Here is a 6,022-nt window from a genome sequence, read left to right on the forward strand (position 1 = left end):
TTCATACATGAATATGATTGTCTTTCATACATGAATATGATTGTCTTTTATACATGAATATGATTGTCTTTCATACATGAATATGTTTATCTTTCATACATGAATATGATTGTCTTTCATACATGAATATGATGTCTTTCATACATGAATATGTTGTCTTTCATACGTCAATATGATGTCTTTCATACGTGAATATGATGTCTTTCATACGTCAATATGATGTCTTTCATACGTCAATATGATGTCTTTCATACATGAATATGATGTCTTTCATACATGAATATGATTGTCTTTCATACGTCAATATGATTGTCTTTCATACATGAATATGATTGTGTTTCATACATGAACATGATGTCTTTCATACGTCAATATGATGTCTTTCATACGTCAATATGTTGTCTTTCATACGTCAATATGATGTCTTTCATACATGAATATGATTGTCTTTCATACATGAATATGATTGTCTTTCATACGTCAATATGATGTCTTTCATACATGAATATGATGTCTTTCAGATGTCTTTCATACATGAATATGATTGTCTTTCATATGTCAATATGATTGTCTTTCATACATGAATATGATGTCTTTCAGATGTCTTTCATACATGAATATGATTGTCTTTCATATGTCAATATGATTGTCTTTCATACATGAATATGATGTCTTTCATACATGAATATGATGTCTTTCATACGTCAATATGATGTCTTTCATACATGAATATGATGTCTTTCAGATGTCTTTCACACGTCAATATGATTGTCTTTCATACGTCAATATGATGTCTTTCATACATGAATATGATGTCTTTCATACATGAATATGATGTCTTTCATACATGAATATGATGTCTTTCATACATGAATATGATGTCTTTCATACGTCAATATGTTGTCTTTCATACATGAATACGATGTCTTTCATACATGAATATGATTGTCTTTCATACATGAATATGATTGTCTTTCATACATGAATATGATGTCTTTCATACGTCAATATGTTGTCTTTCATACATGAATATGATGTCTTTCATACGTCAATATGATGTCTTTCATACGTCAATATGATGTCTTTCTGTCTTTCATATGTCAATATGATGTCTTTCATACGTCAATATGATGTCTTTCTGTCTTTCATACGTCAATATGATGTCTTTCATACGTCAATATGATGTCTTTCTGTCTTTCATACGTCAATATGATGTCTTTCATACGTCAATATGATGTCTTTCATACGTCAATATGATGTCTTTCATACGTCAATATGATGTCTTTCATACGTCAATAATGATGTCTTTCATACATGAATATGATGTCTTTCATACATGAATATGATTGTCTTTCATACGTCAATATGATGTCTTTCATACGCAGGGCCGGATTAACGACCGGGCCGCGGCCCGTGGGCCTCGAGTGATGAGGGGTGTCCAAAAAAAAAAAAAAAAAAAAAATTATTTTATTTTTTATTTTTTATTTGTTATTTTTTATTTTTTTGGAGGCCCCTCGTCACTAGAGGCTCCACATTTTTTTTAATTTTTTTTTTTACTTACATTTTTTATTTTTTGAGGCCACTCGTCACTAGAGGCCTTTTGGAGGCCCCTCGTCACAAGAGGCCCAACATTTTTTTTTTTTTTTTTTACTTTTTTTTTTTTTTTTTTGAGGCCGCTCGTCACTCGAGGCCTTTTGGAGGCCCCTCGTCACTAGAGGCCCCAAATTATTATTATTATTTTTTTTACTTTTATTTTCTTTTCTTTTGGAGGCCCCTCGTCACTAGAGGCCCCAATTTTTTTTTTTTTTTTTTTTACTTTAAAAAAAAAAAAATTTGGAGGCCCCTCGTCACTAGAGGCCCCACATTTTATTTTTATTCTTATTTTGGAGATCGATGTCATACTGTGACACTGAATGATTGGCACTGACTGACGCTCTCTGATTGGCCACTGACATGTTTGCCCATTCGCGTGACGAGCTGTGTCTTTGCCCATTTCCTCGTCAAACAGCCTGCAAACTACCTGGCATTCTATCGCCCTGCTCTAAGACAAACTCTAACCTTAACCAACTTCGAAAGAGTGCCTAAGCTTAACCGTCGAAAGAACTTGCCGTCAGCCCGTCACGCTCTAAGACAAACTCTAACCTTAACCAACTTCGAAAGAGTGCCTAAGCTTAACCAGTGTAGAAACAGGCATCGGCCAATCAGAGAGCGTCTTGCCAGAAATGCGGCTAGGTTTAGAAATAACGCGACTAGGGGCCTCCACACTAGTACTACACACTAGTACTAGTACTAAATACCTATATGTCCCTATGCCATAAATGTCATGTATGTTGTGTATGTCATAAATGTCTATATGAATTGAAAATGGGGGACCCTGATGTAAACAAGACAAACGTCTTTCTCAGGTCTGCATCCCCTGCCTTAACAATTGTGTGTATTGAGCCGTACTGTATTGTACCCATTCTGCAATCTGTTAAATAAAGTTTTCATTCATTCATTCATTCATTCATTCATTCATTCATTCATTCATTCATTCATTCAGTAAAAAAAATAAAAGAGATACGAAAATTAGAAATATAGGCCTCCCTCTTATACATGCCTCCTCCTAATACAAGCCTGGTATCCACTACAGTTGAAACAAATACAAGCCGGGGTTACTATTAGAGGAATTACGGTATTCTATATATTTTTTAAAGTGACATATAAAAACGCCACTGTGCGTGCGTGCGTGCACGTGTGTGTGGGGGGGCCTCCACAAGAATCTGGCCCAGGGGCCTCTGAAGTCTTAATCTGGCCTTGTTCATACGTCAATATGATGTCTTTCATACATGAATATGATGTCTTTCATACGTGAATATGATGTCTTTCATACGTCAATATGATGTCTTTCATACATGAATATGATTGTCTTTCATACGCGAATATGATTGTCTTTCATAAATGAATATGATGTCTTTCATACGTCAATATGATTGTCTTTCATACGTCAATATGATGTCTTTCATACGTCAATATGATGTCTTTCATACGTCAATATGATTGTCTTTTATACGTCAATATGATGTCTTTCATACGTCAATATGATGTCTTTCATACGTCAATATGATTGTCTTTCATACGTCAATATGATGTCTTTCATACGTCAATATGATGTCTTTCATACATGAATATGATGTCTTTCATACGTGAATATGATGTCTTTCATACGTCAATATGATGTCTTTCATACATGAATATGATTGTCTTTCATACGCGAATATGATTGTCTTTCATAAATGAATATGATGTCTTTCATACGTCAATATGATTGTCTTTCATACGTCAATATGATGTCTTTCATACGTCAATATGATGTCTTTCATACGTCAATATGATTGTCTTTTATACGTCAATATGATGTCTTTCATACGTCAATATGATGTCTTTCATACGTCAATATGATTGTCTTTCATACGTCAATATGATGTCTTTCATACGTCAATATGATGTCTTTCATACGTCAATATGATTGTCTTTTATACGTCAATATGATGTCTTTCATACGTCAATATGATGTCTTTCATACGTCAATATGATGTCTTTCATACGTCAATATGATTGTCTTTCATACGTCAATATGATTGTCTTTCATACGTCAATATGATTGTCTTTCATACGTCAATATGATTGTCTTTCATACGTCAATATGATGTCTTTTATACCCTATTCTTATGTCTGAAATGTATGCAATGCATTTTTTTTGTGTGTCAATTTTGTGTGCTGATTTTATGCCCATGTTCATTTGTATACTAATTGCCGTGGTGCACGCTGGACTGAGAGTACTATGTAGATAGTTATTCATATTTATTATTGTTATATTGTAGAAATGTGTGCGTTGAAATGTCTGAAGAGTCTCGACTACATTGAAAACGAGGGTGACCTCAATTGTAATTTCGAGAATAAATAAAGGTTGATGATGATTTGTCAGAACAAAATTACAGGATACTTTATAATGAAATGCTTGTTTCTTCTGAGCCCCTGAGAGTGTGCTACTGTACATACAGTAAGAGAAAGTAAGTAAAAAAATTAAGAAGTAAAAAGTAGGTAAAGTCAATATACATATATGCAATATACAATACAGAGTAAAATGAGTAACAGTGAGGTAGAATGCAGAAATAAGATGAGGTACAACACTTGGGGTAGGGTGCAAATGAGGTATGAATGTGTGCAAATCTCCTTACTAATAGATCAATATAAAGTGTGTTAAAGTGTCTAAGTGAATAAAGTGAGTGATAAGGTGCGTGTTTGTTTAAAGTGAGTGTGTAATGTGGATGTGTGTGCAGTGAGTGTAGATGATGGGTTGTTAGTTACATAGTGTCGTTGTCATTGAGCATCGTGATGGCCTGGGGATAGAAGCTACTGTATCTTTCATACGTCTTTAATACGTCAATATGGATAGAACTAGATATGAAGTAGATACATTCTGTAAACACACACACACACACAACACTCACACACACACACACACACACACACACACATCACTGTTTCTTAACTCTTTCTCTCTCTATCTTTCTCTCTCTCTCTTTCAAACACACCTCTTATGCCACTTCTCTCCTCCCTCCATCTCTCCTTCGCTCTCTCTCTCTTTCTCTCTCTATATATATCTCTCTCCCCCCTCTCTCTCTCTCTCTCTCTCTCTCTCTCACCTCTCTCTCTCTCTCTTATCCCTCGCTCTTTCTCTTTCTCTCTCTCAATCTCTCTCTCTCCCCCTCCCCCCCCCTCTCTCTCTCCCCTCTCTCTCTCTCTCTCTCTCTCTCTCTCTCTCTCTCTCTCTCTCTCTCTCTCTCTCTCTCTCTCACCTCTCCTGCAGTCCACTGATGTGACGTGAGTGTGTCAGCGTCCCCCTCTGCCCTCTCTCGGGCCTCCAGTCCTGGGTCGAGAGGGGTGTCTGGGGTCCGGCTCCAGCAGGTCCACAGGTCCTCCTGGGCGTCCGTCCACTCGGACAGGGTGAAGGACGGCTGGCGGCTCACAGACTGACGCCGGTCTCCGTGGTCCCTGGATGCAGTTGTTGTTCTTGTTGTTGTTCTTGTTGTTGTTGTTGGTGTTACCGTGGACGACCACCACCACCACCAGCCACAACCATGTCTCCACCTGCACACTATGTGCACCACCTAGTGGAGACACAGAGAACAGGCAGGAGATGTGATCACTATGGTCTATCAATCAACATATGGATGGAGAGATGGAGAGATGGGAAGATGGATAGATGGATAGATGGATAGATGGATAGATGGATAGATGGATAGATGGATAGATGGATAGATAGATGGGTGGATATGGGGTGGATGTGGAGAGATGGAGAGATGGAGAGATGGATAGATTGATAGGTGGATGGATGGATACATTAGCCTTAACCCTTTCACTGCTGCACTACCAAGTTCAAGTTTCTTATTAGGTGTCATACAGAAATACAGAACACTTTTGTATGAAATGCTTCTCTCTGTTTTGCTCCTGATAGTGTGCTAGATAAAATAAAAATATAGTATAAAATAAGTATAAAATAAGAATAATATAAGTATAAAATAGAAAGTCAAGTACGTAAACAAGTGTAAACTAAACAAAAGTGTTCAATATACATATATACAGTATATATATATACAAATGCAGTAGAGAAGGTACCGAGTTACAACAATATACAATTACAATAGCTTAGCTTGTGGTGCCGTCACAGACTGACGCCTGTCAGTTAACCCCTTCACTGCGACAATTCACAGAAGGTTAACCCTTTTACTGCCACACAACAGCCGGTTAACCCTTTCACTGCCACACGACTAGAAGGTTAACCCTTTACTACCCGGCGACCGTCGGTTGTGTGATAAGGGTTAACCTTCTGTTGTGTGGCAGTGAAAGGGTAATAATAACCACAGGGTCCATTGCCAACACGGTGTCAAAGGGTTAACCGTCTTGGTAGTGTGGCAGTGAAAGGGTTAACGACGGGGGACACTTGCTAACATTTATAATGGGAGTGACTTGAATTTAA

The 6,022-nt window shown here is 37.1% G+C and overlaps 1 pseudogene across 1 annotated transcript in view; it reads right to left on the minus strand.

The window, feature by feature from the left end:
* LOC311244823 (tyrosine-protein phosphatase non-receptor type 5-like) overlaps positions 1-6,022 on the minus strand; it is a 28,859-nt pseudogene that overhangs the window by 12,482 nt on the left and 10,355 nt on the right. Inside the window, exon 2 of the transcript in view lies at positions 4,842-5,153. The product of the transcript in view is annotated as a tyrosine-protein phosphatase non-receptor type 5-like (transcript). The remainder of the gene's footprint in view (positions 1-4,841; positions 5,154-6,022) is intronic.

This window comes from Notolepis coatsorum (assembly GCF_963971535.1).
Source record: "Notolepis coatsorum genome assembly, chromosome: 18".
NCBI lineage: Eukaryota > Metazoa > Chordata > Actinopteri > Aulopiformes > Paralepididae > Notolepis > Notolepis coatsorum.